We start from the raw sequence: 20,257 nt of genomic DNA, 5'->3' as shown, positions 1-20,257 counted from the left end.
GAGCATCCTTCCTGTGAAAAAGCATTGGTTTAGCCTGCCTTCCAAAAAAACTTTTGGATACTGCGTTTTAATGAATTGCTAAAATGGATGAATTAGAAAAACTGGTGTTTCTTTGAGTTCCTTTAAAAATTTTTTAAGCTTTATTGTTTTGTCTGCTTATAAAAATAATACAGTTGATTTGAAATAGTCTTATAAAAAATATAATAGAACCTGAAGTTGATTAGACACTAAAACTAAATCTCAGTTGAAATGAAATACAGGGAATAGAGGAACCTGGTAAAAGACACCATGGGGATGCAATCAGGAAGTTCTTGGGCCTATGACCCATATGTTTCTCAATAAATAAAATGGCCTGGAAAAGGATGGCGGGGCACTATATAATAAACTTTAAAAGAGACAAAAGACATACCAACCAGGTGCAAATGTAAATCTTGTTTGGATCCTGATTTAAATAAACCAACTGTAAAAAGGCATTTATGAGATAATTGGGGAAATTGGGACACTGACTGGATATTTGATATTAAGAAATTACTAATACTTACGTGTGATTTGTTATTATGGGTATGTTTTATTAAAGATACATGCTAAAGCATTTATTCGCAAATGAAATATCAGATATTTACTCTAAAATAATACAATGGAGAGCCTGAGTATGTTAACTATAAAAAGTCCTTATGTCTCATGTATATATGACATATCCAGGATTTACATTAAAATAATCCAGGGGTAAGAGGCATAGAGTGGTATGGATGAAATAAAGTCAGCCATGTGTGATAATAGGAGCTGGGCAATGGGTAAATATATTCTTGCTACTTTTGTATATGTTTATTATTTTTTTCATAATAAATCATAGAAATAAAATTTATATATTTTCATGGTTGAAAACATAAAATATAGAAAAGTATAAAAAAGGAAATGAAAGTCACCCATAGTTCCACCCCTTGGAGAGAACAACATTTTGATAAAAATCCTTCTGTATTTTTCCTTATGCACTTACAACGTAAGTTCTTATACATATATACTTTTAAGCAATTAAGAAATTATACTATCTGTATTGTTTTGTATACTGCTTTTTTATATTGTGGGCATTGTACTTCAGTACATTTAGATATTCATCATAATTTTAAATTATGTCTATTATTCTAATATGTGAATACACACACACGCCATGATTTATTTATCTAACAGGTACCTCACAGATGGGTATCTAAGTTGTTTCATCTTTTTTCCCCATTAAAGCGATTCTGCATACTTGTTTACTTCTTTTGACAAATATGTAGACAAAGTCTTTTTTAAAGGCTTTTTTTCTATCATGCCCAAGTATTTGTTAAAAATATGATACCATTTTGAACTCCCTCCATTTCATCATAATTTCAGCCACATTGAATGCTATATTCACAATATTTTAAATATTTGCCAATCTGATAGAAGGATAAAGATGATCTTAATTTGCATTTATTTGGTTATTAGTGAGCTTGAAAGTCTTTTTATAAGTGTATGTTAGTATTTTTTATTTTGTGACTAGGTGTTTATATCTTTCCCCCCAGTTATTGTATGTATCCCTCACTTGTTTCATAAGTGCTCTTTACATATTAAAGGTTACTAATAATTCATATATTGTATAAATTGCAGTATTTCCTAGTTTGTTTTCATTTAACTTTGGATCATTTTTGAACAATCATTTGTCTGGAATTGTTTTAGTAGATTTTTAAATGTTATACATCTAGATTTCTTTTCTTTGAGTCTTTATAATTTTCTACATTTTAATTTTTGTAACCTTATTCAGTACTTTATTGAGAGTTTTCATTATATAGCATTGCCCTCTAAAGTCTGCTTTTTTATTTTAATATATTTTTTGGGGGGGCCACACCTCACGGCATGCAGGATCTTAGTTCCCCGGCCAGGGATAGGACCCTTGTCCCCTGCAGTGGAAGCATGGCGTCTTAACTGCTGGACCTTCAGGGAAGTCCCTTTTTTTTTTTTCTTTTTTTTTTTTATGGCGGTACGTGGACCTCTCACTGTTGTGGCCTCTCCCATTGTGGAGCACAGGCTCCAGACATGCCGGCTCAGCGGCCATGGCTCATGGGCCCAGTCGCTCCGCGGCACGTGGGATCCTCCCGGACCGGGGCATGAACCCGTATCCCCTGCATCGGCAGGCGGACTCTCAATCACTGCACCACCAGGGAAGCCCCCTATTTTTTAATATTTTTATTGGTTATAAAATAAGACATGTTTGTGGTGGAAAGAATACACTTTTGAAAATAATTTACCTTATACTTTGTCGTACAGTGCATCAGATTAAATTTGGTAGTTTACCTTTCAGTAATTTTTCTATATGTGTGTATTAGTTAGAGTAACACTTACTGAAGAAACAATTAAAACTCCAAATTATAACTTAACACAGTAGAGGTTTATTTTTTACTCAGTCCAACATAGGTGCTCCTGATTGGTGGTCAGCCCTCCAATGAGTGATTCAGAGGCCCAGGCTCATTCCATCTTATGGCTCTTTCATTCCCTAGGGCTTTGGGGTCCTCTGCATCTAGTTGGCAGATGGAGGAAGAAAGCACGGAGAAGGCACATCACTTTCTAATCACCTTAGCCTGGAGGTGCTGCACATCACTTCTGTCTGTATTCCATTGGTGGGAATAGTAACATGGTGCCATGGGGATACAAGGGATGCTGGGAAATGAAGTCCTTGGCTGGGCAGCCACTTTCCAGTGAAAACTCTACACTCTGAAAAGGAGTGTGAATATTTGTTGGATATTTAGCTGAACCTGCCACCATTTATCGCACTTATAGTGCAATAAATTTGCATTTATAATGCATATAAGTATATATTATACACATATAAATATATATTGCATTTATAATGCATATAAAATATGTGATATATATTTTCTTTACAAAATGGAATTATCCTATTAAGGGTGTTGAATTTTAGCATCATTTTGTGAGCATTCCCCTGTGTCTTTAAAGTTTTCAAAAACATGAGTTTTAATGTCTACATATTATTCCTTGTATTGATAATATCATAATTCATTTTGCCATTTTTCTATATAGTAGTTAGGTTTTTCTAGATTTTTGTTATTATGAATAGTGCTGCTGTAACTGCCCTTGTACGTATATCTTTGAATATTCCTCTGATCATTTCCTCAGGGAAGATACTTGCTTAGTGTTAAGGCTGGTGATACATCTTACCAGATGGGCCTTCAGAGATGTGGACTAATTTACACTCTCGTCAGTGGTGTTTGAGGATTCTTATTTCAGAGCACCCTTGACTGTCCTAGGCATTATACTTGGGTTTTGGTTTTTGCCAATTTGTTGAGAACAGTATTGCATTGTTTGAATTTGAAAGCTTTGCTTAGTAATAGGTGTGAACATTTTTTCATGAGGCCATTGGTAATCTTTGTGTGTGTGTATGTGAATTGCCTCTTTGCATCCTTTTTCATTTTTATTTTGCAGTGTTCCATCTTTTTTCAGTCACTGATAAGAGATTTTTATGCAGTATGTGTTAACTTGTCATACGTTACAAATATTTTTATCTAACTTCTCCTTGCCTCGATTTTGCTTCATAACCTAATTTTTTTGGATTAAACTCTATACTTGGAACCCTGATGTGTGATATCACACCCGCTGAATATGCCCAGTTAGCAGTACTGCTGAGATTAATACCATTTAAAAAAAGCAATGCAGATTCTTTTCTTCTGACCCATCATATGGTTTGAATGTTCTTAATGTGAATTTTAGTTATCTGGGAGTCAGGGGGTTGAAAGTAGTCATCAAGAAAATGGACTTGACAAGAAGGCTTTGGGGTGCTGGTCTAAGTCACCCATGGAGATACTGAGACCTACTTCTGTATCTTCCCAGGATACTTAGGAGAGGCAGGAAGACGTCAGATGGTATCTGACGACTCTGTGGTTTTAGCTAAGTGAGTAGCAGTGGAGTCTCAAAGGCCCTCTGGCTGTTTTTCATGTTAGGTCTTATTAAAAACACATGTAGTAGAGTGGCAGGGACCCAGACTAGGGGTCAGGGAGCTGAGCTGTAGTCCCGGCTCTGCCACTCACTGACTGCGACCCTGTGCAAGTCTCTTGTCCATCAATGCCTCAGTATACTCCACTGCAAAATGCAAGAGTTTGTTGTAGGTGGTGTTCTGGGTGCATGAATTCCAGGACTTTGCAGCGGGGTTCTCCACGAGGCCTCTTTTACATTTACCACCTGCTCTGACCTGTGTCAGGTGGGTGGGTGGGGACCGGGGAGAAGGTTAGTCTCTTTTGGTCTTTCGAGTGATTTATGAAAGAAATCAATTCAGTATATGTCTGTTCCAGATATAATGTGATCTAAATGTGATATTCACCTAATAAGATTACATGAATCTAATACGGTTTTCCTCTAAAACACAAATACTGCGCCACTTTTAATTGTAGTAGCTAAATTAAATTACTCATCCCAAATTAGATTTCCAGCAAACTTAATCTGAACATGAGCTCGGTACTGCAGGCCCTGTGTAATTTTTTAAGATATAAAATAAATCAGTGGGATACCTGTATTGTTCCTCTGGGCTCTTCAGTGGTTACCATGAAAGAGAATAAGTAAACATCAGGAAGAAGCCTGCAAAAGTAGAGCTGAGATGGAAACTGATTCTTCAGCTTATCATGGAGGGGTTTTTTCCCCCTTCTATCTCTTCCATCACTAGGACCCTCACTGGTCTCAGAGGACAGGAAGCAAACAAAGGCAGGCCCAGTAATCACTGAAGACTCAACTGCTTATGATTGCCTTTCTTCTTTTTGTTCCTTGAGTGACCCCCTTAATGTGTTCACCCCCTCAGGAGGACAGAGGACACTAGGTAGGAAGCGAATCCCGGATAGTTTATGGATTTGCTGAGGGACTAGAGAGGTTTATAACATTGATTAGCCATATTTTCTCTCATTTTATGTCAGTTAGGTGACAGAGTAACTGAAAGCCAGTCCAAACTGGTTTAAGCAAAAACAGAAGATGCATTGGCTGATGTGATGGAGTGCCCATCCTGGCGTCAGGTGAGGCTTTCTCAAAGGCTCAAATGAGGTGCCTCAGACACAGTTTCTCTCCTTCATTGCTAGTTCCTTTCTCAGGCATGACCTCCCCTTCTGCCCCCAAGATGTCAGCCCAGGCTCCTGTTCTCATCCAGTGGGAGAAAAAGCTTCCTTGATGGGTCAGCCAAAGGCTTGTCATTGAGTCTAGTTGCCCCCGGTTGGCTCGACTTAGATCCTGTGCTTTCCTGAACCAGTACCTTGTGGAGGGGATGGGATGGATGACTGCCTGGGGGACTCAGGGGACTGTTGGGAAAGTAGGGTAGGGAAGCTGGGGAGGCACCTCCAAATCCCACGACACTATAGAGGCATAGACTTCTGCTTTTCCCAGCATTCAGGCTTACGTTTTCTCACTTCAGTAAATGAGAAGTAGGTAGGTAGTACATGTTTGCGGATGAGGAAGTGAAGTCCACCGTGGGATCAACTCACCCAGGGCCTTGTCAGTGGTGGAGCTAGGACCAGGCTCAGTGTCTTATGAGTCTTCCATTTGTTTTCACTGTATCCTGCCTTCGTCCTACTGATCCCGTGCACGGTCTCCTCCTCACCGCCCCCGCCCCCCCATACCAACTCAGGGCTCTTCATTAAATAGACAGTCAGTCAATAGTTGTTAACTTCTTATTGACCAACCACTGCACCATCAGACCACACGTGGCCTTTCTATTCATACTGTGTGAATATCATCACAGCAAACCAACAATGTGGTCGATTCCCAGTTATTAATTTGTAGATGGTCCCTAATAATTCAGTTTTCCTTTCCCTGAATTATGGAGTTCTCCTAACAGAAAGATGGAGTTCGGATCACTTGAGGATAGACATACAGAGAGGGGCTGAGGGGTGTGTGTGTGTGTAGGAGCATGCACATGGATCTGCATTACAAAATTAAGTATGTTTCGATCCCCTGCCTCCTTAGCCCGGACGGCTGAAATTAGATCTGATGCCTGTCTTTCCACTTAAATGTAACTTACATTTGTGGAAGTCACCATTGGCAAGGTCCCCAAGTACTTAAACCAGAGACCTGTGAGTAGGTGTGCCATTTTGAAACATTTTGAGTAACGACCATACACTTGCTTTTTCATTTTTTGGGAAAAATCACAAGTGCCTATTGTCTTCTCCCTGCCTGGCAAACTCTCCCTCATCAGTTTTTCATCTCAGGTTTTACTTGTACTTCCTCTGGGAAGCTGTGGACTTTCTCCAGCTCTGTGTCTCTTTGTGCTAAAAGTCTGTATTCCAGGTTAGCACTTTGCCCTGTATCTTGTGGTACACTAATTGTGTCTTATGTATGGTTTTATCTCCTGAATCATTTGGTTCACTCTTTCAGGTCAGTGCTTCGTCTTCCTGCCCTATCTTCCTTCCTTTCTTCTTTTTTTCCTTACTTTTCCTTCCTTCTTTTCTCCCCTCCTTCCTTCCTTTCTTTTCTTTCTTTCCTTTCTTCCTCCCCCCTTCCCTCTCTCCCTCCCCCTCCCTCCCTCCCTCCCTCCCTTCCTTCCTTTCTTTCCTTTCTTTTTCTTCTTCCTCTCCCTTCCCTCCCTCCCCCTCGCTCCCCCTCCCTCCTCCCTCCTCCTCCCTCCCCTCCCCCCTCCTTCCCCACTTCCTTCCTTCCTTTCTTTTCTTTCTTTCCTTTCTTTTCCTTCTTCCTCCCCCTCCCTCCCTCCCTCCCTTCCTTTCTTTTCTTTCCTTTCTTTTCCTTCTTCCTCCCCCTTCCCTCCCTCCCCCCTCCCTCCCCCTCCCTCCCTCCCTCCCTTCCTTTCTTTTCTTTCCTTTCTTTTCCTTCTTCCTCCCCCTTCCCTCCCTCCCCCCTCCCTCCCACTCCCTCCCTCCCTCCCCCTCCTCCCTCCCTCCCTTCCTTCTCCATAGCACTTACCTCCAGGCTAAAGTGAGGTGGGTTGGTATTTGGTTCAGTAACTGGGGTAGGTGCCCCCACATCCCCATCATTGTACTTAGAATGGTTTTGCAGTTGTCTGGTTACTTGTCTCTATTCCCCCAGTACAGTTCTTGGCATCTGTTAAGGGCAGTGTGACTAAGTGTCGACTACTGAATGATTCTCCCCTTCTCTACACCAGCCCCACCCTGCCCCCCACCACTGAACCGTAACTTCTTTGTGTTCTCCACTGTCCCGAACAGTGTCTGTCACACAGTAAATGCTCAGTAAGTCCTTGTTGAGTGAGTGGATTCTACCCCCTCAGGACCTGCCTTCGGGGGAGGCAGATGGGAAATGAAGCTCTGAGAGGGCAGAGGGAGATGGAGACTGGACAGGGGTGCGTTCAGGAGCTGGGTGTGACAGCCCCTCTGCTGCTTCTGATTTCCGTGTACAGATGTGGCATTTCCCTAAGGGCGGAGCGCCATGTCTTCTCCCAGCTGGGCAGCTGGTGAGCCCAATGCCTGAGAAACAGTTGAGTAAAGGATAGTGGCTGTGATTCTAGGTGTTATTTTAACAACAGTAAAGAATTTTCTCTGCTGCCTGAACCCTTTCAGACATTTGCATGGTTGAGATGAGAGGACTCAAGCTAGAAGGAGAGGCACATGGTCACGTCCGTATGTTGACCTCCTTATCCTTCCCATTGCCCTGGGGGTGCCAGTGGGCAGTGACAGGTCCACGAAGGAGGGAGGGAGAGCACCAAGGGGTCAGCAACCCCTTAGCATCCCCGAGTGACATGCTACCACTGGGCTGACCAACTCGTCCCGGTTTGCCTGGGGCTGTCCTGGTGTTCGTCCCGGAAGTCCTGAGTCCTGGGCCACCCCTCCATCCTTGGCAAACCAGGACAGATGGTCTCTTTAGATGCCACTTGCTCCCTTCCCTACCCTGGCCAGCTCTCTTGATTTCTTTTCCCTTTTTGAGGTTCTTGCTTTGGCCTTTTTCTTCCTTTCTTTCTGTCTTTCCACCTCTGCTATTTCTACCCCAGCTCTTTCAAGCTAAGCCATGAGACTTGCCTGCATCTCAGAGGCCTTTCAGACCGTTTTCTGAATCACTGTGGGTTGACCAGAGTCCCTGGCTCAGGACACAGCTGCAAGTGTTGCCTTCTCTTCCTCTCTGGCTCCACTTGCCTCCTGAAATCAACCGAGCTGTGAAAGCTTCTGTCACTTCAAGGCAAAACTCATGTAGCTCGGGGAGCGTGTGCCCTCTCTGGGGGCGGCTCTCCGCACACATGCGGCGCTCAGAGCAGCAGGCTCTGCGTGCAAGTCAGGGCAGGGGAGGCGGCAGGGCGTGTGGCGGGCACTGAGGCCCACCTGCCTCGGCCCAGCCTCAGCCCTCAGCCCCTCTCTTGTGGGCGCACCACGGCCCGGCTCTCAGCGAGGCCTGGGTGCAGCCTGCCCTCTTCCCCGAAGCCTCCTTTCCCGCACTTACCGCTTTGTTCTCAGAACTCTTACTACTCGGCTAGTAAGTGCCGCTCCATTAAGGGTGATTGTTTTCTTCCGCCTTTCTCGTGTGTTAGCCCTTCCTTGAAGGCAGACGTCTCATCTTAGGTTGCCTTTCCTTCCACCTCACAGCACCTGGCCTTGCGGCGGGCCCACAGCTGGCCCTCACTTTGCACGTGTCGTTGTGGTCAGTGCCTCGGTGATTTGTGTGTGACGGAGCGTGTGAGTCCGTGGGTGGGTGCCCTGTGAGCCCCTGTATGCAGAACACGTCGGAGGCTGTGCCCGAGCCAGGCCCAGGGTCTTGGGTGGAATTCAGCCCTCCTGACTTCCTCTTTAACACAGGCATGAGAGAATGAGGCTTTTTTTTTTTTTTTTAACTGCGAAGTGAATTTTTTTGTTGCAAAATACCTCACTTGATGTCTTAGATTTGCTTTACATGTTCTGGAACCTTCAGGTGTAATTTACAAATGATCACAGGATTAAACAATTCTGAGACTGCTCCAGAGAGGCAGGAAAGTGGGGTTGGATCTGGGAGGAGTTCTGAAGGAGGGGCTGCCGAGTGCCAGCCCCTGTCGACCTAATCCTGTGATTTCTTCCGGCGTTGCTGATGGATGAGTGGGGATGCTGTGTGGCCCACCATTTGGGAGGTGGGTGCTGTGTGCTGCCACCAGTCCTGACCTCCTGCTTCAGTCGTTAATAACTAGTTGCATGCTTCGCTGTGTGTCTGCCCACAAGCGTGCACAAGTGTGTTCGTTTTCAACTGTAAATAGGTTTAGAAACATATAGGAATAATGCATGGTCTTTGTAAAACATTTGGAAGGAAGTTAAAACTGTTTTTACTCCTACTCCTTAGAAACAGTCACAATGAACATTTTCATGTGTATCTTTCTAGATTTTTTTTCTGTGTCTTCACACATGTGCTCAGACACACACATGATATATTTACAGAGGTGGGATCGGGTTTTTTTGTTTTGTTTTTTTTGCGGTACGTGGACCTCTCACTGCCCTGGCCTCTCCCGTTGCGGAGCACAGGTTCCGGACGTGCAGGCTTAGCGGCCATGGCTCACGGGCCCAGCCGCTTCGCGGCATGTGGGATCTTCCCAGACCGGGGCACGAACCCGTGTCTCCTGCATCGGCAGGCGGACCCTCAACCACTCTGCCACCAGGGAAGCCCCGGTGGGATCGTTTTATATAAAATTTAGGGGCCTGCTCTCTTTTGCTTAACAAAATGTTATGGACATTTTTGCTATGTCAATAAAGATGAATTTGTCATTCATTCAGCAGATACTTACCGAGTGCCTGCCCACGTGTCTAGCACTGTTCTCAGTGCTGGGGGTAAAGCGTGGAACAAAAGAGATCAAATTCCTTGCCCTCCTGGAACCTATGGTCTCGTTGGGGAGACCAGCAATAAATAAATACGATATGTAGTAGGTTAGTAGGTGATAAGTGCTATGGGAAAAAATGAGATAAGGAAGGTGAGAGGGAGTGAGGGGGGTAAGGTGCATTTCGTGGTTTTAAACAGGGTGGTCAGGTGAGGGGGAGGCCTTTGAACCAGCACGGGGGCTATAATGTTTAGCGAACAGCGTGCACTACTGAGAGGCTGCCAGGGTGAGGTCCATAGTTGGGGCTGGAGGAGACACCAGCTGAGCCTTGGGAGCTCAGGGCAGGACGCACTCCGGTCCCCTGTGGTGGAAAATCCAGACTTGGGCATTCAGGCAGGGCCCTATGCCGGTCATTAACGATAAGAATGACCACTGTTTAGGTAACATGACAGAATTTCAAAGCAGCTTTTTATCTATTATCCTGGTCCTGCTGCTTATTAGCTGCCCAACTTGGGGCACATAACCCACCCTCTCTGGGCCTCAGTTTCCTCCTTTGTGAAATAATAGTGTTCTCGTACAGTTTAAATGAGTTCATCCAAGTGCATAGAGAGCAGTGCTGAGAAGACCTATTACCAAATAGTTCAGTTGTTATTATTATTGCCTTTCATTTATTAGTTGCGACAGTCCTGCGAGGAGGACACTGTGCTCAGTGTAGAGATGAGGAAGCTGAGGCTGGAGGAGGTTGGCCTCCGTAGTTAGCAAGTCCAGGGCACTAGTGGGTGGCGGGGTCTCCAGGTCCAGGCCCAGCCCTGTCCATGCAAACACCTGCCCTCCTCCAGGTGGGTGCAGCTGCTCCTGTTTCAGGCAGATGCCCCAGAGACATGGCCACTACCTTCCTGATTGCTGCATAGTCTCCTCAGAAGAGAAGCAGCTCTCGGGGTCGCGGGGGGCGGGGAGGGAGGGTGGCCTGGTTGGTCAAGGCGGAAAGAAGGAAGGGTGTGGAACTTCCACAAGGAAGAACTGAGACTCAGGAGCTCTGCTCGGCATCCCCACTGCTGTCCATTCGGTGTCAATGCGTCTTCTTCTCCCTCCCCTCCAATCGCCATAAACACCAGCTTGTAACTATCCCTCTTAAGGACTTAGGGAGGGACGCGATCATTAGTGACTTTGCTAGTTTTAAATTTCTGATTTTGAGAACCATCCCCGTTCTTGTGTCTGTGGGAGATGGTTGAAAAGCACCAGCACCACAAACACAACCAAACCCCGTAACCACGATCACTGGCCTCCTTCCCGATGGCCTCCGGGCAGCAGCCTCACAGCTCACCTGGTCCTGACAGGCCTTCATGTGTGTAGGCCGTTGGACCTTTAGGACCACACACTGTAAAGGACCTGTGGGTCTGAACGGAGCTGGGGTGCCAGTGACTAGGGTCATTTCTCCCGAGTTCAACACCCCTATCCACCCCGCCACCCACAGGGACAACCTAGAGTAAATGCAGCACCAGGTTTACTTTGTGTCTGGTTCTCTGAAATGGAGCGCAGAGTGTGTTACCGTGGAAACCATAATAGAAATGGTGGCTGCGTGGAGTTAAAATAGCACTGTTAGTTTTATGCTGCAGGTACATTATGAGTTCAGAAGGCTTTTGTGGGCTGGCCTGGGAGTCTAACCATCATTTAAAATATGGTTTCTGTGGCTACATGCTGTCAAGATTCTGAACAATTACTTTTAAGCAGACCTTTAGAGCAAGTTGTTTGTAACCGGGAAATTGGCAGTCGGTAATTTATACGATATTTTCTTACCATCTCATGGGGTTTCTCCTGTCGCGGGACTGCTAAGCTCCCGGGAAGCCCTGTGGCAGATGGATGGAGCTGTGGCTCAACAGTAGCGTGTTCAGAAACGGCGTCAGGGTGTTGGTATGAGCCAGTGCCTGGTGGAGCTGCCAGGTGCTATAGCAGAGTAGAGAATCTGCCAGGAGCAAGGTAACTGGCATGGGGGGCATCCTTGGGTACCACACCCCAAGAGGGGCTTAGGTGGGTTGTTGTAAGACTGGGACAGCACTCCAACTTTAAACCAAGTCATGTGAGTAACATATAAGGAACTTGGGCCTGGAAAAGGGAAGACTTGGGAGGAATTTAGTAACTGTGTTTCATTATTTGAAGCACCATAATGTGGTCCCCAAAAAGAGACTGATAAGAGAGACACTTTAGTAATTTAAGGAAGGAGTTTGGCAGCCAAAACTATTGAAGATAGGAAGAGTTGCTTTAAGAGGTAGTGAGTTCCCCGTCATTAGAAGTATATAAGGAGAGGCTGGCTGGTTACTTGTGGAGGATACTCTAGAGGGGATTTAAGTTCTGGATGAGTGATTACTAGACTTCAAAAGTCTTTGCTGGCCTAGAGCTTCTATGATTCTAGGGCATAGATGGAAAATTAATTTTCTGACCCTCCTATTCAGGGTGATTAATAGTGGCTGCCTGGAGCAAAGGTGAGATGGCTTTGGAGCTGGCTCAGTCTGGAAGCAAGTAGGAGCTCGTTAATCGATTAGCAGTGTCTGCTATGGCAGGGGGCCATGTTGCAGGATGCCCAATATTAGCCATTGTCTTTCCAGTGGTAAGTGTCCAGTGATGAACTTGGACTCAGGTCAAGTAGAAGCAGGATGACCTGGTTTGCTTGGGATCAGCGGGGTTCTCCCGACCTGAACTTTGACTCCGAGACAATCCCAGTAAAACCAGGATGAATTGGTCACCCTCAGCAGAATGGATGGTCATCGGCGACTACATATTGGGTTCCATCTCTACTGATGGTGAAGATGCCAGGAGCATCTTCATCTTCTCAGAGCACGAGTGTGGGGCTCTGCCCTCAGTAGGAGCCCACTAGACACATGCAGAATAAATGAGTTGGATGCAGTTCCTAAGATATGGTTGCACTCTCCTTGCAATTAATTAATTTGTTTAATTAATTAAAATGACTTCACTAATTATATGTACAGGAGATTGCACATTTCATTTGTCTGAGCAGATGGCTCCACTAATAATTACGAAAGCCTGGGGTTGCAGGAAAGAGGGGTGTTGGCATATGAATTGATATTGAACACTTCAATGCCATCCTTCCTACAAATAAAGTTGAAACTCCTATCCCCATTACGTCCAAGATGGATTGAGGAACAGATGTTTCATTTGCTTCTGGTAGTGCCAGGAGGTTGTTGTAACTTGCTTTTTGTGACTGGTGATCATTTTATTCATCAGACAGCTGGCTGTGGAAGGGGTGTGGGCTCCACGGCTTTGGAAGAAGTAGCTGAGTCAGGGTTAGATCTGGGGCCTCTGCATCATTCAGATAGCTGGCTAACCCACTGAATTGTGATGGTAAACCACATCTCCCAGAAGAGTAACAGGCACCTCATCTCCGAAGGGAACGTGCCTTCTTCTGCTACATTATCCAGACCTTGCCCTGCCCTCACTCCGCTCCCATCCCTGGGGCCTTAGAATCTAAGGCAGACCCACGGACGTGCCAGAGAATGAAAACCCTGACCACACACAGACCAGGCAGTACCTGCACTTAAGTGATTCTGCATCACATAGGTGAGTGAGTGTGTTTCTGGAGCATCCTCGCTATGGTGATAAGGAGGAAAATTATTGGTAATCGAGGAGTGTTGAGCATCCCCGCTGGGCCAGAAACTTCCCGCACTCTTTGTGTTTCTTAAAACAGCCCTGTAGGGCAGGTGTTAACTTACAGATGAGAAAATGAGGCTTGGAGAAGTTAAGTAAGATGCCTGGGGTCACACAAAGCTGAGTTCATGCCCAGAGCTTTCTATCTATAAAGCCTCTTGTTCTTTCCACCCCCTGCTCTGCTGGTAAATGATTTGGGGTCATGAAAGTCCCGTAGCCAAATCTGGAAGGATGTGATGGGAAGCCACCGGGCTGGGCTCACTCCTGCACACAAGCGGGGTACTCCTTGGGAGCCAGTCACCGCCCATGGGCCCTCAGCACCTTAGAACCTGCAGGGGCCTTGGGGTGATCGGTTCTGAGCAATTTCCCAGCACCCATAAGCAAGTGCTCAGTGCATAAAGATTCTGCTTTAAACACCAGTCAGCTGGCTCTGTTATGACAGAGTGATGTACTCGTCAGAGAAAGTTCCAGAAAGAAATTGATCATTTCAGAAGAATCTTCAAAATGTTAATTTAATGCGATCTGATAAGAGAGTTTTCTTTCTTGCTCATATTTATGGCTGGGGAAAGGTGACCCTTATGAAGCTTTTTGTGTGGTATGTGAAGAAGAAACAAAGCTAAGGAAGGGGGAAAATACCCGCTGTAAAAGAACAAATAGATCAGTCTGCGTGCTGATGAATACATCTGAACGTGGTAGCAAGATTCCTGTTTGGGCAGATCAAGCATTGCAGTTGGAGAATACGCTCAACCTTGTGTGATGACCCTGGTGAACCCCCATCCCTCTCTGGTCTGCCTGCCTGCCCCCCACCCAGGTTACTCTTGGGGTACTTGTCCATCCCTTGAAGCTTTCACTCCACACTCCTGATGAACTAGAGCAGGAATGGGGTGGTGTGTCTGAGTCACAAAAAATTGTGAATCATTCTTGAGATGAGGGAGCCCTGAAACTGTGACTCATTTCTGTAGCAGGTACAGGTAAGAAATGGCTGTCTGGTTGTGACTGGCAACTGCCATAGAATTTCTAATTCTGACTTGGTTGCTGTTGTTTTGGGGGATGGGATCAGACCTGGCCCCGGGTGGGTGCAGCGTGGAAGGACGCAGTGCCATTTGGACCCGGTTCCTGCCTTTCAGCGCTTCGCCACCTGAAGGAGGCTGAGGCGTGTCCATAGTTGCAGAAAACATGTCGGTTTGAATGTGCATTAAGTAGTAAACTGAAAGATGGAAATCTTAAGCTTAATCAAAATTAAAATATATTTTTCCTAATCACATATCCAGATAAGTGCTGGAGGGAGGCTGCAGGGCCCAGCCAAGTAGCGTCCAGATGACATCAGTGTGTGTTAGGAAGAGCACTGGGCTAGTTCATACATTGTGTTTCTGTTTACACATCTGCTCTCAGATGTTCCTTATTCAAGGCCTTCTGTCTTAGTTGGTGTGTCAGCCTGGATGAGCTGGCTGAGTCTGCATACCTGTTATGAAATTCAAGATTTGTTCAATATAAATGCACTTGAGAAATATCCTTACATACCTTTATTAGCTCATAACAGTAACCCAAGAAGTAAAGGAACATAATAATGGAATTTGCTCATTGTTCTTTCACGTTTGGGTAAAATTTGTAGCTAGGCTAAAGTTGCCAGAGATCAGAAGAGGTTGCTGCATGAGGACCAACAACTGGACGTTCAGACTTGACCTTTCAGAAATGGAGGTTGGGCATCTGAGCCTGTTATATTATGGGCTGGGAGTGGAGGATGTGAATAGGAAAAGAATAAGGGAAAATGGAGCAGTCTGGGGGCTGGTGCAAAAACTAGATGGAAATAGTAAGTGGGCAAAGAGGTGAAGCATATGGGGGGGAGAGGAGTTGGGGATAGGAAAAGACCACAGGCATGCTTTTGGCTATGAGTAACAGAAAAGCAAATGAATCGTGGTCTGAGTAACACATCCTCTCATAAAACAAGAAGTTGGGGTGAACTCAGTGGTTGTCTGGTGTTGATCTGGCAGTTCCACAATGACGTCAAGGACAGGAGTGTTTTCAGTTTCTCTGCTTTGCCCTCCTTAGTGTTTTGACTTCTTGTCTTATCAGTTCTGGGAGTAAGATGTGGTTGCCCCAAAGCTGCAAGGGAGGCTGTGAAGGGATTAGTAAGCTTTTCCAGCCTTGGTAGTAGAGGTGGGCAAGAGGGGTTAGGAATGGCTGGAGGGTTATCCAGCCAGCCGTTGGGCGTAGACCAGCTGTGAACAAATAAAAATAAAAACAAATATGTGTTGAATCATCACCACAAAAAAAACAGATGCTCCTAGGAGTTTCCTACACGTGAATGGTAGTACAGTACAAGCGTGTTATGGTGTGGAAGGGCATCTTGTAGGTCCCATTCCAGCAACGAGGCTGATCACCACCAAAGTGTGTGTGCAGCCCTGCAGGCTGGATTCAGGGAAAGCCGTCTGAAGTCCTGCTAGGCGGGAATGGAGCATAGGGAGGGAAGAGGCAAGGTGGCACCATTGTGGATCTACCTTTGCTCCAGTTTCCAGCCCATGATTCTCAGAAGCAAGAGAGCTGCTTTTCAAAGGTTAATGGTGGAGCTTGCTAATTTCTTTGTAAATTCCATTTTAATGAATAGACGCATTTAACTTAGGACACTGAGCTTCTGTTAGTAGCTCAAAGACTGATACCCCTTCAGCACCATTTTGAATTCCACACCTGTGTACATGTGCATGTGTGCACACGTGTGTGCATGGCTGCACCCTCTATTCACATCCCTGTGGCCCAGGTCTGTTTTTCTCATTGCCTCACAGAATCCCAGTCTTGTCAGAGCACTGCCCAGTTTCTTTCCTCTTTCCTGTATGGGTGCCATGTGGTGACGCTTCTTTCCCCACGGTGCTCAGTAGAGACCAGCTCTCTGATCTGTGGCCCTTGCTGCTTTTGGTCATTTGGTTATTGTTGAGGGGCCTGCCGCTCACCCATAACAGTGAGTCAGATGCCTTTGATCAAAAAAATGGAAGTCGGCTGGTTTAAATGCAACTTCTCGCTCTCCCTCTAGTACTCTAGAGCAGGGCCTCTCAAACTTCCACGTGCACGTGAATCACCTGGGGTTCTTGTTAAAGGGCAGATTCTGATTCAGGAGGTCTGGGGTGAGGCCTGAGACTGTACTTCTTCTTTTTTTTTTTTTTTTTTTTGCAGTATGCGGGCCTCTCACTGTGGTGGCCTCTCCCGTTGCGGAGCACAGGCTCCGGACGCGCAGGCTCAGCGGCCATGGCTCACGGGCCCAGCCGCTCCGCGGCATGTGGGATCTTCCCAGACCAGGGCACGAACCCATGTCCCCTGTATCAGCAGGCGGACTCTCAACCACTGCGCCACCAGGGAAGCCCACGTACTTCTTTTTTGGGTGCGGGGGGGGAGTGGAAAATTTATTTTATTAAGTTTTATTGGAGTATAGTTGCCTTACAATGTTGTGTTAGTTTCTGCTGTGCAGCAAAGTGTCTGCACTTCTTCTTAGCTGCCAGGTGATGATGATGCTGCTGGTCCAGGAAGCAGGGATCTCAGCCCTCAACCAGATTTCAAATGCTCAACAGCCACACATAGCTACGGCTACCACATTGGACAGCACAAATATTAAATATTTCCACTATTGCAGAAAGTTCTACTGGACAGCGTTGGCTTAGAGTCTAGCCAGGGAGAGAAACCTTCGTTAAGTAAACAGACAACCAAATAACGTGGAGCCATGGACAGCGATAAAAGATTGAGTAGAGGGAGTCTTGTCAATGAATAACCTAGTGGAGAGGGAGCCAGAGTTTCCTTGAGGAAGTGATGGTTGAGTTGGAGTTGGATCAGGTGGTAACCAGGCTTGCAGGGAAGTTGGGGAGGAGAGTGGAGGAGAGAGAATCCCAGAGTTCAAGCATGTGAAAGTGCCTCAGGATGGCACTCACGCTCGCCGGCATTCGATGAATGTCACTCCCCGTGCACACGCATGTTGACTGTTTAATCCAGAGCTGTGTGGAAGCACAGACCCTGGCTATCCCTGGTGAGCGCAGGCTCTGGAGCCGCATCTCCTGGGTTCAACTCTGCTTGCTTAAACGCTTAGTGCCTCAGTTTCCTCATCTGTAAAATGGGCAGAATAATATGGACACAGTAGAGCTGTGGTGAGAATTGAGTCAGTACCTGTAAAGCACCTAGGAGTGCCTGGTATACTGTAAATGCTATTGAGTTGTTGGCTGTTATCATTGCTGTTCCCCATGCCTGTGACTTGTGAGCAGGGGGCTGCCCTGCCTCGAGCTCCTGGTAGAATCAAGGAGTATCGACTTGGTGCTGGCCCCAGCGCTTGGGAGCAGGGCTTCTGGGCTCTGGGCTCCCACTTCCAGGGGAGCCAAGAGTTCTGAATCCTGGTGCCGCCCCCCTCTCCACCCTGCCCAATCCTGTCCTCTCTGCTTTTAATCCTCCCAACTGATCCCATAAATGCTTGGTTTGGCTGTGCAGAAGGCACAGCAGTTGTAGTCATTTCCATGGCCTGTGAGCCAGGTAGCCTAATAGCAATCCAGCAAGGTCAGTCCCGACGCTAACATGTCAGATTCACATCATTACGGATGTTAGGACTCCAGAGGTGGAAGCATCTCGCTGACTTCTATCAGGCTGAAACCCCCGTGCCCGTTCCTGTCCCCCACGATGTGTCACTCAGGCACACATGGGGTGTCTTGATGCCATTCAGCTACCACGGCTGGATCAATCACTCACAGCTTTGAGATATCAGAGGGAGCGCTCCCGCCCTCCCATTTTACCTTTTTGGTTCCGGTGCCGCTGGGCCTGTGGCCCTTATCTGGGTGGGGTTTCAGGGTTTAATCTCTTTTCCTGTGAGGGAGTTGAGGCCATCATCAGAGCCGTGACCTTCTTCACTGGCCTGTCTCAGGTCTGTCCTGCTGCCAGCACAGAGCCAGCGATTTTTAGCACAGAGAGTGACCACTCTAAATGCTTGGGTCTAGCTAGAGGATTTGCTGCACAGGATTTATTCCCAAAGAGACGTTTTTTTCTAACCAGGTCAAGACATCACCATGCCTTGGCCCATCCAAGCAATTCTTTTTTGAAATGAGATGTGATGCATGAGATGGGCCTGTATAATATCGTTAGATAATATAATCGTTGAGAATATTAGAGTTGGGACTTGAGTTGCTTTAAAAGTTGAAAGGGGGTAGTAATGGTGGAAGTTGCTGAGATCACTGTTCTGGAAGGAATGAGTGTGTTAAGTGATTGCTGCCACCAGGTCTCCTGGGCTCTCTGTCTGAGGCTTGCTGTAACCCCCCATGACTCAACCGCCTTCAAATCGTTGGGTTCCACTTGCTCTTCCGAAGTTTTCTTCGTTTTATTTTTAGATTTCCACATTTATGCCTTCGGGGCTTCTTGGCTCGTGTATCACACACACGTTCATATGTATGTGTGTGTATACACCCCTTTGAGTGCACGCACACACACAGACACGCACACACACATCTCTTTGAGCTACATGTGTCCGTATAGTCGTTTTGTTTCGTTTATCTTTTTAGTGGTCCCAGCTGAAAGCCCATCTGGGACTACCGACCCCAAAGAAAAAATATCTTCGCTGTATCCTTGAAATACTCCATTTCCTTATGGCCCGGAGGTGGTCGGATGTGGCCGTTGGGATTCGTCACTGCCCTTGGCCTCCGTGTCTCTGCATCCGTTGGTGGGTGTCTGTGGGGCAATTTCCTCCTCACGTTAAGTAAGCACTGGAGGGGCCCATGTGGCCCTTGGAGGCTCTTACATTTTCCTCCCATGGAGGCTAAAGTCAGTAGCAGGGCCCGCTTTGGATCTTGTGATTTTTTCCCATCCCTTGTGCCAGTTGGAATGGGGGTGTACTTTTACTTAACGGTGGTGGGAACCCTGCATCCTTGCCCAGGGACTCAGGTCCGTTCTCGGGCGAGAAGAACCTTTATCTAGCTCCACAGGGTGGAGGGAGCTGCTGGCTCTGACGTGGCTGCTGCAGGTTTGTGTCAGGCCACGTGAGCAGCATCAGGGAAGGAGTTGGGTGCCTGACAGAACCACGTGACGGGACCTTCGGAAAACATCCCCTCGGGCGTCCCATTCACTTCTCAGGAGGAGGATGATAACTTACTCATGTAAGTAAGACCTTAAACCTTGACTGCAGTCGTGAACACCCCAAAATATTGCCTGAACCTCGCTCCCCAGTTTATAAGGACCCCAACCAAGGATGATAAAAGCAAGACGTGAAATAAGCTTGTGAAAATTGACACATTTTCCTTTGCTGATGATTTGAGTCAGGACCCATCTGAGTTAACACCAGCCAACGAACGATTGATTACTATTAAGGAACAAGCCCCTAAGCGATGAGTGCGCGCTTCTGTGCTGGGCTGTGAGAGCTCGGTTCATTTTGCCGCGCGCACACCTGACTTTTACGTGAACCTCTAAGCCCATCTCTTACTAGGATCTCCTTGGGGGCAAGGATTGGTTCATTTGCCTTCCAACAGTCCCTGGAACATCAGGGACGCTCTCTTTCTATGTGTATATCTTTGTTGGAAACATGGCAGAGGTCCAGATCCATAAAAGCAGACCAGTTTCCTGTCCTTTGCTCTCAGGTTGGCACAAAGATGTGCCAAATGCTCCGTGGCATCACTGAGCCGGGTGCTCCATGGAAGATCCTCTTCTTACCCGACTGGAAGTATTTTTCCAGCATGACCTGGATCTTAAAGGCCAGAACACAGCCTTCTGGAATTCTTAGAAAGTAGACACTGTGACAGGAAGGTAAATATTGACTGTCTTTAAAAACCAGTGGAAGGGGCTTCCTCAGGCCCTAAGTAAAGTGAGAGCCCTTTGAGCACATTTACAGAGGTCAAGTTCTCAGTGATG

The 20,257-nt window shown here is 46.4% G+C and overlaps 1 protein-coding gene across 18 annotated transcripts in view; it reads left to right on the top strand.

Moving 5' to 3' along the window:
- Nucleotides 1–20,257, top strand: part of TRERF1 (transcriptional regulating factor 1) — a 572,147-nt gene that overhangs the window by 464,506 nt on the left and 87,384 nt on the right. Inside the window, exon 1 of one of the 18 annotated variants that reach the window (XM_060162914.1) lies at nucleotides 5,008–5,033. The exons of the other annotated variants lie outside the window; for them this stretch is intronic. The gene's annotated coding sequence lies outside the window, so the exon portion shown is untranslated. Of the gene's footprint in view, nucleotides 1–5,007; nucleotides 5,034–20,257 lie in introns of those variants that run through there. 18 annotated transcript variants of the gene reach the window in all.

The sequence above is a fragment of the Lagenorhynchus albirostris genome, chromosome 10, assembly GCF_949774975.1.
Source record: "Lagenorhynchus albirostris chromosome 10, mLagAlb1.1, whole genome shotgun sequence".
Taxonomy (NCBI): Eukaryota; Metazoa; Chordata; class Mammalia; order Artiodactyla; family Delphinidae; genus Lagenorhynchus; species Lagenorhynchus albirostris.
The sequence above is the reverse complement of the archived record's forward strand: the minus strand, read 5'-3'. Positions and strand labels throughout refer to the sequence as shown.